The sequence below is a fragment of the Plectropomus leopardus genome, chromosome 8 (assembly GCF_008729295.1).
Source record: "Plectropomus leopardus isolate mb chromosome 8, YSFRI_Pleo_2.0, whole genome shotgun sequence".
Taxonomy (NCBI): Eukaryota; Metazoa; Chordata; class Actinopteri; order Perciformes; family Serranidae; genus Plectropomus; species Plectropomus leopardus.
In genome coordinates this window covers 25817963-25833399 of record NC_056470.1, presented here as the reverse complement: position 1 = coordinate 25833399, position 15437 = coordinate 25817963, and the positions used below count along the sequence as shown (strand labels likewise).

The following is a 15437-nucleotide window of genomic DNA, read 5'->3' as shown; positions in this document are numbered from 1 at the left end:
GGATTGTGGGAGTCGTAGTACTGAGCGTTCTAAACAGAGTACAGACAGCAGCTGTTTACACTACATTTCCCAACACAGTGGCTATATTTTCGCAGGGCCCCTGTTGTTTGGTACGTGAACACCTAAAGTGCCTGAGCAAAAATAAGTTTTTCATTCTGACTGTTTGTGCGCCACGAGATGGCAGCTGTGTTTCAAGTTAGTATGATACAGATTTTGATACTGCATTATAGGCATAGATTTTTTTTTTATATAACAAATTAAACATAATAAATAACTCATTTATACTAAAGGGGCACACAGTTTAGTCTTTGTATAGTAAACAGCTTACTCTTAAATCAGGGCTGACAACGTTTCAGAAAAGTTTGATGTGAGATTTGGAAGGAGGTGACCTTTTTTTGTGGTGGCCCTGCCCGCAGGAGTGTGCCGTGCAGTATTTTTTTCCTTGCATAAAGCATGGCATAGCCTGGCTCATTTTGTGTAGAAGCAGTTTTGATTTAAAAAAAAATCTTTATTCTTTCAACTGTTACAACAAATAAAAACTCACCCACAGACATGCACTGAAAAATAGTAGAGTTAATGTCAACCTGGACTTTTTGAACTAAAGGGAAATTATGCCTTGACAAGCGCAGTAACTGTAGGCCTACTTTATGTCACACTGGGGCAGCCAGGTATATTGTGTGTGAAAACAGCATAACTTAATCTACAGCCCACCATCACTCCCAGTAAGAGAATGGGTGAAATCAAAGCCAGGCAGATAGACTGGGGCACCAGGCCCCCAAATCACTAAATCCGCTCCTGATAAAAAGCGAAGTAGCAGAGTGCAGCTGGATGATTGATGGAGCAAGAACAGTAATAAACCTTTATTTTTTAAAACTGCTATGCATGAAAACATGGGAGGAAGAGGGTATGACCCAAAACTTTTGATGTATGTATTTATTATGTATATGTATTATGTATTTATTTTTATTTTCATTCATTTTCATTTCACTGATTCATCCTTCCCACTGACACACAAACACAAAAGATTTAGTGGAAAATGTTTAATAGTGAGTTTAACACATTCAAACTCCTGCAAATCAAGAAACTTTTTTATTACATCCAAATGCAAAAACATAAGTTATTTGTTCTGTTTCACAGCTGAATTATTTGATTTTTAATACACATTGCTTTTATACAAATATACATAGGGATATATGAGATCACAGGATATTTGAACATTTTTATTATATCTTACATAATTCATGGACATATTCCTGTGAGGTGATATCATTGGCTTGACCTTGAAAAGACACTGAATGATATTCAAAGCCAGAGAGCCACCAGTGGAAAGATCACATTGATAGTGATAAAAACAGCTCATGTAAATACTCTGGGGAAATAAAAAACAAAACAAAACAAAAAAAAACAACCCAGCACTTACGTAACTTCCTCAGGAGAAAACGATCGTTGACTACCTGACATCGTTCTTCATGAGCAAAGGAGCCAAAGCACGTGGTGAGTATCTGCAGGACCTGGAAAAGCAAAGCGACATCTCCTTGCCAGCCTCCTGATTCACGCTCTCTTCCTGGACTGCACTCCCACTGGTCAACACAGAGCTGTAGCTGCAGTCACTGTCCACCCTCGACCTTCTCTGCAGCCCACCATCCACGTCCTTGTATTTGGGATCTCCTTGAATGCCATAAATAGCCATGGTATAGGAGATGTAGCTCTTGTTCCTCCTGATGGGCCGCTCCTCTGCGTCACTGTCACCAACGCAGTCACCAGCCTTAGCCATGTGCAGCTTGTGCAGCGGGTCTTTGTAGAGGCCAGAATCACTGGTGGATGGTGTGGGACCGTCCACTGTGAGGATCAATGATCATAAAGGGGCCAACAGTGCCATTCAGACCTATTAAAATTGCTTTTTTACAATGCAGTGGTAAACTTAGTCTGATTTACTTGCGTTTATATAACTGCTAAGGTCAAATGTTTTGAGACTCCTATAGTCAGATAAATATAAAAAAAGGTAAATTATCTCAGATGTGCATCTTAGTTGTCAGGAAAAAATAATAATAGCTCTTTCATCTCTTTTAGCAGAAGGAAAAATGTACTCCAGTCTTTAAGCTATGGCTCAAAGACCTCATGCACTATCTGAGAAAATGTGTTATTCTACAAGAGGGTGCCATATTATTAGACCTTATATTATATATAGTTTGCTTTTTAAAATTTTACTTTCTATTCTATTTCTGCTACTTTTTAAAAAAATATTTAATTAAGGCAGGAATGAGAAAAATATATGTAGGATATGTAGGAAGTGTAGGACTTAATCATGCTTGATTTTCTTTTTGAGGTATGGAAAGGCAACGAACCAAACGACCAAAGCAGTACATAAAGCATATCACAGCATAATGCACAGTGTACCACACTAGCACTGTGCAAGCAGGGACACGAGAGAGAGGTCTGTCTGAGATAAGGACAAACAGCTTCTTTAATTTATTCACAACTGATGCTGCTCCTTTCAAAATAGTGAGATAAGAAACTGTTAGTACTGATACAGTCCTACAAACTTTCCTGACTTTGTAACATCTTAAAGGTCTCTGACATGTTGACCCTCGTGGCATCATGTATTAGTTCCCAGGAAAAAAAGGTGATAATTTTTCCAAAGTAACCACACCTTCTCTGTTTCACGAGCTGTGGTCAAAATGTCTCAGTGGCCTGCTCCAGTGTTTCAGCGAACACACTCCTCCAATCAGATAACGTTCAAAAGTCTGGCAGCCCAGTGATGTTACGGTGGTATACTTTGACATTTCTTTGAAAGCTAACAAAGTCATTTCTGTAACTGCTTGAGTTAGATAGCTTAATGCAGGTTAGTACTGAATGATTGAATTTTTCCCTCACAGTCGCAACTTACCTATTTGTAAACAACAGCAGCTTAGCAACAAATAAAAAGCCAAACAGTAAAAGCAGTGGCTTTCGTTATCAGCGTGCATGTGAAGCCAAACATTGTCCATTGAGACAAAATACTAGGTTTTCTGTATCTCAGTGTCAAAAATAAAATATTGGCTGGGACATGTGTGCAGTATCAGTGTGAGAAGTGCACTCTGCTGTATTACGCTGTAATTTTGCATAGCAGGAGATATGATGTGTTATAGTTCCTGACCCACACACGTTATGTATGTTATTTGTTGCTTTCTTGAAAGCCCATTAAACTGGTTTTATTTTATTTTTGTTGTGTTTGGTGGCTTTAGTCCTGTGCAAACAAGTCCTAGTGTCTGACTGTTTTATCAATGGTATTATTTTAAGAGAACAGTTCATCATGACAGATATGCCAGGGTAGATGCATTTTTGGCTGATGAAACAATGTCCAGAATGACCAAAACAAAAATAATCTAAATGGTTTTTTTTTTAAATGCATCCTCATTTTTTTCCAAGACCTACTTTGTCCTATGAAGATTGCCATCAACTCTCCTCTGCGTCTCCAGTGACATTTATTCAGACCTCATCTTGCGCCAGGGCTTTCAACAGCTGCTGTGTGAATCAAAATGAACATGGGTGTGGTACTCATGTAGTGCCCCTGTAAAAAAATGATAGAGAGGTTGATGCCCATGGTGATGGCGAAGAAGACGGGAAGAGCTCTGAGGCCGTTGCAGGGTCAGCCTGTGTGAAGATCAGTGTGTTAGCAATTCAAATAAAGAGACATTTACTCCTTCAACTTCCTAACAAAGTTTAATGTAATGACGGTCAAGTTTTAAAAAAAAAAAAAGCAAAAATGATGAGTGTTGCAGAACTTTATTGTTTCCTCTTTCCTACCCCATTAATCATCTCATGACCCCATGGATTTATCTTGTGATCCTTTTGGAGGGGCTCGACCCTTTGGTTGGTAAGTGTCATTTTAAATGCTGGACTTTTACTGGTTATCCTGTTTTCTGCTGTGTTTAGACTCAAGTTATGACTCCTGGAAAGCTCTCTGGGTCATGGATAATTCTTTTTAATGCAAATTTCAGTGTTTGTGAATTGTATTTTTCCTTGGAAAAGAGCTTCTTAATCTCAGTGGAACCAACATGGTTAAAAAAGGATTTCATAAAATAAGTAATTGTGAGTTCTGCCACATTCAGGACATTCAGTTTCCTTTCTTAGACCTAGACTGCAGAAGCGTTAGTTTTGTTTTTGGAATTGGAACATTTTGATTTGATTTGTAATCCTTTAAATTGTAGAAAAGGGAGTTCATATTTATCTGACTGCTTGTATTTATTGATGAAAAAGTAGCCATGTGTATTAATATAGAAAATTAACGGGGGCGATCTATCATGATGCATTGTGGACTCGAATCCAATCCTTGACATGATAAAGATAATCATAATCAAATTGAATGTAGAGATTAATTAAGATGCACACCCCTATGATTTACTAACTAACTATATTAGGTGGAGTCAGTACATACTGGCATTTCCGATGGAGAAAATATCTCAGCATCTATCATTCCTAAATTATGCCTGCTGGTACCTAATGGCTTATGCCACATGATAATTACTGACTACAATTATTAACAGTAAATACTAAAAAATATGCCATATATATGCCTGGAAACTTGGCTGATTACATGATGTACAGTGCGATCGTGTTGATGGTTGATCGCGTTGTTTTTTATTTTGGCACTCATGTTATCACATTAGAGCTTTTACACTGCCCGCCTGTGCAGAAACGGTGGCTCACCGATTATTTACGCTTAACGCACGCATTTGTCAGCAGAAGAAGACGATGTATATGGTGTTTTGAAGATTATATTGACTCTATGCCACTTTTTACTGCAGTTTAAAAGTATCTCCCAGTCACAGACATGAGGAAATACAAAGACGTCTGTTTTACTCTAACTTCCCCGCGTCCCTTTCAAAACAAAAGCCCTCTGACTGTTTTTGTGGACAGAATCCCATCAGTTACGGATACAAGGCATTTTATTTTGAAACTTTTACAGGACGGTGTTGTGGACTGGGCAGGAGCTTGCACGACTTAACAAATGAGTGAAATTTGTGCTTGTAAATATGGAAATACAGTACTAATATCTGCGGGCTGTGATGCAGCAGCGACCTTGTAAACACAAGCATGAAACATGCTGCTGCCCCACGAGGCTGAAGTCACGCGCTCCTGACTCGCTGTGTGAAACCGGTCTAACATTGAAAAATGCGAATTAGGCTTAATACACCAACCCGGAATACCAAAATATAATCATCACCAAGACAGAGGACACGGAGCTGTTTAAACTTTAAACTGCACTGCAGCAACACAAACACATAACAGCAAAGAGGAAAAAAGGAGGGACTGTAGGCTACATGACTGTAGTTGTTGTTGTTAATATCATCTCGAGGTGTTGTACTCACCTGTATGAGTCACCCTGTGAGCTTTGTCCACGCGGACTCCTCCATCTGCACTGCAGCGAGAGAGAAAAAACATTTAGAGAAGCAAAATAAGGGACTGTGTACAATATTGCCTGTAGTGGTTGTTGATAATACAATCTCGAGTTGTTGCACTCACCTGTGTGAGTCACTCTGTGAGCTGTGTCCACGTGAAGCCCCCCCGTTTAGTCTGCTCTGTCAAACTTCTCTGCTCCTTCATTTTAAAACATAACGTGAATATAACAGTCTATTCGTCCTTTTTGTGCCACTGCGCTCCTCACAGTTTTCCGAAATGTTGAGCTGAATGCGGTCACATTGGGGTTTATTGTCAAAAACAGTAGTAGTAAGTAAACGTAAAATCCCTCTAGTCAAAGCTCTTAGGGACGCACGTGAACATTAGCGTGTTAAGCTAGCACCTGCGTCACGCAGCGTCACAGATGTGTTTGATTTTGGTCATTAGCATACACGCGCGTTTAGCATTAAATGAGTCAATAGTTAAGGTGGACGCAACCTTTCTTAGAGCTATGTCCAGGCACAGTAAGGCTGACCATAACCCACGCGGAAGCTTAATTTGATTGTGTCGTTGGGCATTTTAAATATTAGGTTCACGCGAGGTGAACTGCGTGAACCCAGGTGCTGCAGCAGCCTTCAGTCTGTACAGGAAGTCCCAGAAGCACCCACATCCTGTTAGATTGGATTCCTATTCATTCAGATCTTATCACATCGTTTATCAGTGTGTTTACAGTCATCAGTTATTGTTTTGATGAACAATTTTCAAATATTATACAGGCGATCTGTGATTTCTGTTCATGGTTCAGCCTTCATGTACATTAATTCTCATGTATATCTGCATTATATCATTTTGCTGCTGTATATAAACTGCTGAGTGCATCTGTCACCCTCAAACAACATCAATAAATCAAAATTATTATAACAGCTCTCAGTGCAGATCAGTCAGACAGCCTATGGTCAGGGCTTCACATCTGTACACAATATTTTAAAAATCCTCACATCCTACTTAGACTACTGACCACAAGTTGTGCTGTTTAACCCTTAATCCCCTTTTCAGTTAAAATACTATAGGCCTACAATAGACTGTATAGTTTATGATGATTGTATTTAGTCTTTGTGATTGCAAAACATCACCATCAGTCACAACATGTACTCTGCTAACAGAAAAGCCTTCAAATAAGACAATTCCAAATCTCTGAAATTCAACAAAAATAAAAAGTTTATCTGACACTTCATATTGGTGAGCCAACCAATAAATGTTGTCGATGCATTTTACAGTTTCAAGGGACTGTTCCTTATTTATGATAGGGGAGGGGTTGGTGTAAAGTGGAGGACATTTCAAATAAGTTTTTAAACACTGGGAGGGACTTAAGTTTTTTATTTTTGTTTAGGGAAGGGGTTTACAGCTTTAAATGGCTGTATTTTATATATTACAACCAATGGGTTTGAAAGGCATGTTTTCTGTGCAAATTGCCAAAATTACACCATTTATTATAACCAGAAACTGTAAAAACAAAAACAAAGAAATTATCATTGGATTTTCCAATTTCAGAAAGTCCCCATACACATTATGTGCATCATAGGGTATAGTTGTTGTTTTTTTAACTTTTGACTATGTGAAGTTAATGAATTGCTATTTAATCTATCTATCCATCAATCGATCTATCTATCTGTCTATAACAATAACAAGAGAAGAATTAAAAACATTTATCAGAATGCTCTAAAAAAAACAATGAAAACTGATACGTAATTATAAGAAAAGGCTTATCAGTCCATTGTCAGACTGTAGTGCAGCCATGATGAAACAGGTCGGCCTCCTCAGTATCACTTAAAATCACTATCTCCTGCAGCAGATTAACATTCAAGAAGTGCTGTTGATGCAGACTGTGTTTTTCCTGTAATCTAAACCATCCTCTGGTGTGTATGTGTGTGTACATGTTCCTGCAGACAGATAAAAGACATCTGAGATGCTGCTTTGCCTGACTACAGTCCGGATTGGCCCGATGCTGATTCATATTCTGGACCTGCCTTTTCATCCACGGGGAGATCAAGAGAGATTTATGGAGCCCTTCTGAAGGTGAAACAGTTTCAGTAGAAACAGATCAAAGTTGATGGTATAAAAAATAAAAAAAAAAACATACAAAGGGGAAAGATACAACAGAAGAAAACAACAGACTGTAAGACAGTGAAAGTCAGATTTGTATTTTATATTCTCTGCTGTTGCCTTTAGCATGTCTTTGTTTTCCCCTGATTAGCTCTTAATAAATATTTCAAACAAGTTTGGATAAAAGTCTTAGTATTAAAGCTACAAATTAAATGAATAATGAGCTCCCTCTGCCTCATACAGTAATGTGCAATGGGTTATTATGTTCTTTAACCCTTTGAGACCTGAGCAATTTGGCTACTTTTCTTTCAAAAACAAGGGAAGAAGGCAATGAGCATCAAAAGAAAAAAATGACCCAAAAAATAGCAAGAAATAAGTAAAAAGTACAAGAAAATTACCAGATTTTTTTTTATAAAGAAAAAAAGACAACGTGCACAAAAAAGAAAGAAAAAATGCAAACCAAATTTGGTAAAGTGTTAAAAAAATATTGTTATTTATGTAACATATTTTTAAATATGCACTTATGATAATTATAGATATATTTTTCCCTAGCTTTTTTCTTCTTTTTTTCCCACTAGCTTTTCTAAATCTAATAAATTCTTGCAATATGAGAAACATTTCTCTCCAAGTTGCTCATGGCTTTTTTTCCAATGTTTTTGAAAGAAATCGCACCAGTGTGCTCAGGGTTCAAAGGATTAAATGTATGAAAGGCATTTGAAGGCACCACACGAAAACATGTCACTTGCAGGTTTCAAAGGGTTAATGAAGGGACTCTTTTTCAGGGGTTTTCTTCAGCACAGGTTTAACTAATGACATTGAATACGGCTCTGTTCAGTTGAAACCTAACACCTAAATGCCATGTGGCCATACTGAATGTTCCTGATAAAATCAAGACATGTTCAAAATATCCATCAAATAACAGACGAGTCCATTCTGTGAATCTTTTATAATCTCATTCACATTCAGTTTACAGGATACACTGTTGTCTTTTTGTCTCAAAGAGTGAAATATTTATTTTTTTTATTTTCTGAGCACGAAGCAAGAGATCGACAAACAACAACCGAGAAATGTGCTGCTTTCTCTTGCCAGATTTTGAGGCAACACCAGACTGGACTATCTTGTCACAATGATATGCTTGACTCCAATTTTATAACAATCTAACACAGGATTTGATCCAAATGCAGGCATAATCAACTGGAATTAAAAAAAAAAAGTCTTGACTTATTGGTTAAACAGGCAAACAGAAGTAGTTAGGTTGAGCGAATAGAGGACATTTTGACTTTTCTTAAAAAAAAAAAAAAATTTAAAAAATATCTTGTTATTAGAAAAACCTGCTTTGTTATATCCAAATGTCCCAGTAAGCAATGAGAATAACAGTAAGCCAATTTAATTCAGTTCAATTAAATTTTATTCATATAGCCTACTATCAAAAATAGTAATTTGCCTCAGAGGGCTTAACAACATACCACACTCTCTGTCCTTGTACATTTGTACAAAAATAACATGTAAACAAAATGCAGAAGCACTGTTTAGTAATATAGTGTAGAAAATGAGTTGCACTTGTTTTTTTTTACAATTCTTATACCATATTCTTGTAGTTTTATTTTTAAGAATGGCAAATGGAAGTTTTTAATTTTGCAATAGTGTAGGTTTGGTTTGAATATTAGATTCATATGAAACAGGGGCTTGTCCCTTGCCAGAAAATTTTGCACATCAAACACTTAATTTTCTGTATTCTGGTGGATTGTTATGCACCAGTTTCTGCCTAAATTTACAGTGTAAAGTCTTTAATTTTGTCAAATAAAAGCCCCAGGACAATAATTGTATAATTGCACTTCACACACCAAAATATCAGGATGATGTTACTTCTATGCAATGCCCATAATATGTAGTGTCTGCCAAGTGCTGACACACCTCACTCACACACAAAAGCACTGCCTTGATACTTTTGTGCTTCGCGGTTGCCATGACTACCCTACGTTTGCTATTAAGAGCGTGTCTCATACAATAAGTCTTCAGCTGCCCCTAGCTAGTTATGCACAAAGTGAGGATTTAGTACACCAGCTGAATCTAAAAGCAAATGCTTATGAGCATTACTCTGTGCACATGCTGCTGTCCTTTTGTTGCTGTTTCTACAGTGAAGCTTCAGCAGGAGCACAGGGAGAAAAAGCAGAAGACGAGACGATGAACGCAAGAAGGCACAAATAACTGAAGGTTTTCCAACACAGAAGTCCATTTGTGTTTATTGATCAGGAGGTTTTGACCGGGAGCTGAATTATCCACAGAGATCTCCTCCTTAACAAAACAAACAGACTCGCTGATTTAAACCATAGATTGTATATAAAGATGGACAACATGACAGCTCCCCCAAAGTGAAGCTATTCAATCTGGATCGCCCCCTGGTGTCTGTCTGCAGTATAGGTCATAAAGCCCGCCCTTCCATGTTAGTGAATGGAACATAGCCCAAATTAGAAACTCAAAATACACACCGAATATTTTTTTCCCAACAATGGTTTCTGTCACTGAGTGTATTTCTCATCACAGTGATGTTTGTTCAAGTGTTTGTTTTCGTGATAAATTCAGTTTTAATGAGTTATTTGATTCCATTTTCCATTTTTTTCTGCCATGATTGACAGCTGTGACAGCCAATCTGTGTGCTCGCATTCAATGGAGCTGCTCATGATTGGTCAAATGGCTGTTTTGGTGGGAAAGCCCCCACCGCAGAGATCGCTACAGCGCAGACTCTGGCTCCAAATGACGTCACCAGTGCAAGATGTCAGTGGTCGTATCTAGAATATTTTAGCTCGACTAGCAGGGGTAAATGGGGACTTGTCGTCCATCTTTATATACAGTCTTTGATTGAAAACACTGAACAAAGCAGTTTCATTTTACAAATCAGTATTTTCTCGACACTGCTCAGGGCAGACGGGCTTCTAAAAACAGCGTCTAACATAAAAATGCAAAAGACACTACAAAGAGTCAGCTCTTGGTATGTCCATTCTGGGCTACTGAACCGGTGTATCATGGCGATCTCCACAAACAAGGGCCAGCTCCCTATATAGATATGATCAGCTCATTCCAACGTAAGGAAAACACAGTCTGTTTTTTAAAGGTGATTATATAAAAATAACATTATTTAAAGTCAAATCTTGAGCCAAAACACTTCCAATTGAAATATGGAAATGAATGAGCTGATCAGCAAACATTGACCAGATCTGAAGCCCTAGAAACAGATTCATGGTGGGGTCTTGTGATTGGATGGCACAGATATGAGTGTGCTTAGCTGTTATCCAGATGTGCAAATCACATCTCCAACTGAAACCCTCTGCCCCAACTCCTAACGACCCCCATCCCAGCACCTCATGTGCCCCAGCCTTTGCTCCCTTCCCCCCATATTCCCCGATGCCAGGCGTGGCAGCCTAATTAAACCGCAAGAAGAGCGCTGACTCTTGACATGCCCTCAGGGTGTGCCACACGGGGCACGTGGGCATCGAGAGGGGAGTTAGATCTGGCGGAGGTGAGCAGTGTGGCTAAATAAGGGTTTCTGGAGTGTTATGATATGGTGGTTTGGGGGAAGAGCGGCGAGATAGTCGTACCAGGGGAGTTTATTCACCTCTGGCAGGGACATAAGGGGTCTTATCACTCCAGCAGACCTGAGCTGAGCACCGGTGTGTGCGTGGAACCTGCTCACCTCACTGCACGTGGGGAAAATATGCAGAGCAGACGAGATAAACTGCTTAGTATACACAGCGTACACTGACACACATTCATACACCAATTCACATGTACATCGTCATGCATGGATGCCTGCAAATACAGTACACACACACACACACACAGACACGGACCAATAATGAGACTGGCGCAACCGAAACAGAAACACAGACAAGACAAAGAAACTTCAACGTATTTACAGCCGTGATGAATAGATTTAATTTTTACAAAAGTATTGAATATTTGATTTTCTTGGCAGGACATGATGCTTTGTATGCTAATGTTCATACAGCTGAACATGGTTAATATTAATGTGCGTCAGTCCTCGGGGTCCAGGGCTATAGAAAGGCTGTGGTGTCTGCTGTCTGGTGATGTCTGTGTGCCTCATTGAGTCGCCCAAAGCACACAGACGTACGCCGGCTGAGAGCTGCCCCGCTGCCTGAACTGTCACATCACTACAGCTTTGGACTGAGCAATCAGACAGAGAGGTACGGATTGATTGAAAGAAACTTCAATAAGTCCGGTACAATCAGAGAAACTCAGCTTTGATTTTTGTTATTTTTGTGCCGGTTTTGTCTGGTCTTTTCCACTGAAGAAAGATGATAGAGCAATTCAGACACTTACAAAAATATTATTTTAGAAACAAACAAATAATTGCAATATGAAAATACGATGACAGCTTGAATTTAAAAAGCTAAATGGGACATTTAAAGAAATATTTTGACATCCCCTGTAAAACAAAATGACTTTTTGGCTGTACTGCAGCATGCTAAGCCAACCCTATAAATGTGAAAGTCTGTCTGTGAGTCAACAAGTGAATGATGACGATTCGGTTTTTTTCCATAAAAAGTTTTAAAATTTTAATGGGGCTCAGTGCGATGTTCAGTGTGACAGCAGCATTTGTGTAATTTACTAGACAATGTGCAACACTTTTTGTAGTCACTAGATATTTAACAAAAAACAGAGACTGCAGCATATTAACGTGCTGTGAGCTGTAAATTCACCTTCGTGGTCTCTCACTCCCCCTGTGGGACTGCCTGCTTGTCCGCAACTGCTTGTACCAAAGAGTAACATAAAAGTCAAGAGCACTCACTCTGCAGCAAAATCTGGGGGCCAAGACATCCTCAGAAGTACACTGTACAGCACATCTTTATACTAGTAAAAAAAAAAAAAAACAACCCCAACAACAACAAACGACTGCTCGAGTTGAAGCAATCTCAGTCAACTGGGATATTTTCGACTTTCGAAGGGCAGCTCAAGCTGGCTGTAGCCTTATGTACATGTAAGCGTGATACTGATCTTCTCATTTAACTCTCTGCAAGAAAGCACATACACATATTTCCCAAACTGCTGATAGATTGCTTTACATGAAATTTGCAGACATACAGTAGATGGGGGAATTACACAAAAATCATATGTAGGGAAAAAAAAAATAATCACAGTGGCCACGTCTGCAGGACTGAACCACAGAGAGACAGATGTCCATATGGGACACTGGAGAATGTGACTCCTCACCCAGCTGAGCCTTTGACATACAACCCCATTTTACATCCAGAGACAGGAGTTATGACGCTGTCAGAGCAGCTGTGGCAAGGCTCAGTGCTGTAGTGGATTGGTGTGTGTGTGTGTGTGTGTGTGTGTGTGTGTGTGTGTGTGTGTGCTCGGGTATATAAAGGAATGTAACCTATATGTCAGTCTGCAGATAGCTCATCAGTAACCAGGCAGCATAGCTTTGCAACCCCCCCATCCTCTCATCAGCCCTCTGCTTCCTCCTCTGCTGCTGCGGTGCTGCTGGAGATGTCTGATAGGTTGATTGTGCGAATGTGTGTGAGCTTGCATCATGTGTGTGTTTTTAAGTGTGTCTGCGCTGCCATGTCTGATAGATGATGTGCTCATGTGGTAATGAGCCACGCTGCACTGCAACCATTTTCTCTGACTCCCTGAGAGGGTTTCAGATGGCAGCACTCCTCCCTAAATCATCCTCCCTCTGGTTCCTGATCCTGATCCTCAACGTTCTCACCGTCTCCGCTGCAGGCGCCTATCCATCAACGCAGGAAAGGACAAATGTCAAGACTGCACAGATCACTTGCTGCTGACCTGGTCATTAGTTTACATCAAATATGTCAGCGTCTTACATGTGTCTTTGTTGGCCTGTACAAATCTGTTTTCAAGCGTGGACAAATTTTCAGAAATTCTCCCGGACATGGAGATGTTTGTAATAAATCTTCCTTTTAGTTAAAGGAAAGTTAAAAGAAAATAGAAATTATGCAGTATAACAAAAGAACAAAATTAGTGCAAAATAAAAATAATGTACTTCTCATTTCCAGACACTGAACCTGATTTAAAGGAATGTTTTGACATTTTGGAAAATGCATAAGAGAAGATCTAATCATCAGATATAAATCATATTTGTATGGTAAGTATGTGACTGGCCAGGAGTTAGTCCAGCACATAACCCCTTCAAAAATGTGTTGCTTTTATACTTTGTTTCTTGTGTGAAATAAAAACGACACTATTTTTGCGTGTTAATTTTCAGTTTTTATGCTAAGCCAAGATAATCAACTACTGTCCATAGCTGTTTACCATACTTGCGTGAATGCATCAGTCTTCTCACCATCAACATGAAATAAATGTATTCCCCAAAATGTTGAACCATTCCTTTAACTTGTGAGCTACGATAGTCAAGCTTATTTTCATTCCCAGGTCGTCTAATATTGCATCTGGTGTGAACACAGCACTGCTCCCAGCCAAGACAATTTTTTCTTTATGCTAAGCTAAGATAAATAGCTGTCTGTTGTGGCTGGATTAACCAACAAATATTGGAGCTGTAGGTAAAACTCTTTAAGAAAACCAATCAGAGTATTTTGAAAATGTTGAACTATACCTTTAAATATAGTCTGTAGCAAAACCAGCACAAAAATCCAAGTAAAACAGTGCACTCTTTGTCAAAGGACCACGGCGGTGCTTAGTTCCACATCTACTGGTCGTCACTATAATCATGCCTTGGAGCAGCCTGCCATGGATGACAGGCTCAATACGCCTTTGTCGGAGCTAAATCAGATTCACAGAGACATGTGATGTACACGGGCCAATTTTTGATAAATGTATGTATGTATCTGTATAAGAAAGACAGGGAGAAACTGTAGGGAGAGATAAGAGAGCGGAGCGTCGCAGATAGACGGGCTGGCAGCCGTTTTTATCCAAAACACGATCAAACCACAAGTCCATTTCCAGTTGCAGAAAATCAATGTTGGAGCAGACGGAATTTATCTCAGTCTGGTGATGCAGAGTATATTCTCACAATTTCCTCATCTCCTGTTGTGCAAAGGTGATGGTTAAGAGGGTCAGGAGTCAATGCTGTATCCTGTGTGAGATAGCTCAGGAATGGCAAACATTCAGTTTCTTCAGCCATGTCGTATCATCCGTGGGCAGAGAGTGACAGCAGGACGCAGCCACGGAGATCCTGATAAGAGCCGGTATCAGCCAAAGGAAAGACTAAGCAAATACAGTAATGGAGGTCAGGGAGGATGGCTGGTTACATAAGACGGAGCAAGAGAAAAGGAAACAGTAAAAACTGCAGGAGCAGAAGAGAGAAAAGGAGATAAAGTCTGAATAAATCTTGCTGATATACTTTGTTTAAATTAGTCTGTCGCAGGTGTTTACTAGGTGGAGTATAAAGGTATATTATGCAGGATTTTCTAAAAAGGCCCATTATATGTGTGTGGTGATGTGTTTATCTGCAGAGACTCTGCCCTCTGCCTGTATTTTCTTATTTTCCTCCCCTTTTTGTGTTCGGTATGTTCCTGGGCACAGGTGAGGTGAGGACTCTATAAAAAGGTAACAACCAGGGTCCCCCCAAAAGCTAAGTCCTTGCTGCAGTAGCTGCGGTTGTAACTCCACTCTTGGCCCTTTGCTGCATGTCATTCCCTGGTCTATTGGTGTATTGTATGTGCCAGGTAAGCAACGCCATTGGAATAATCATCTTGGCATCCCGTATGTAGATATTGTTATAAATCTATGGGGTGGCCCTTGAACCAGTGTTTGGTTTGTCCATTCTGGGCTACTGTAGAAATAACATGTTGAACCCGATGGAAGGGGGCGCACTCTGTATGTATATAAATGGTTCGTTCTAAGGACACAAAAACACAACTATTTTTATTTTCAAGTGATTATACACTGATGAAAACATAGTTATGAATATTATTTTGCATTTCTGCCAATATATCCCCTTTAATTCTTCA

The 15437-nt window shown here is 39.4% G+C and overlaps 1 long non-coding RNA gene across 1 annotated transcript; it reads right to left on the bottom strand.

Moving 5' to 3' along the window:
* Positions 1-2290: 2290 nt before the first annotated feature.
* LOC121947447 lies at positions 2291-6012 on the bottom strand. Its single transcript, XR_006106079.1, has 3 exons — positions 5506-6012; positions 5352-5401; positions 2291-3633 (listed from the first exon to the last, which is right to left on the bottom strand). It is a non-coding gene; the product is annotated as an uncharacterized LOC121947447 (long non-coding RNA).
* Positions 6013-15437: the final 9425 nt, after the last annotated feature.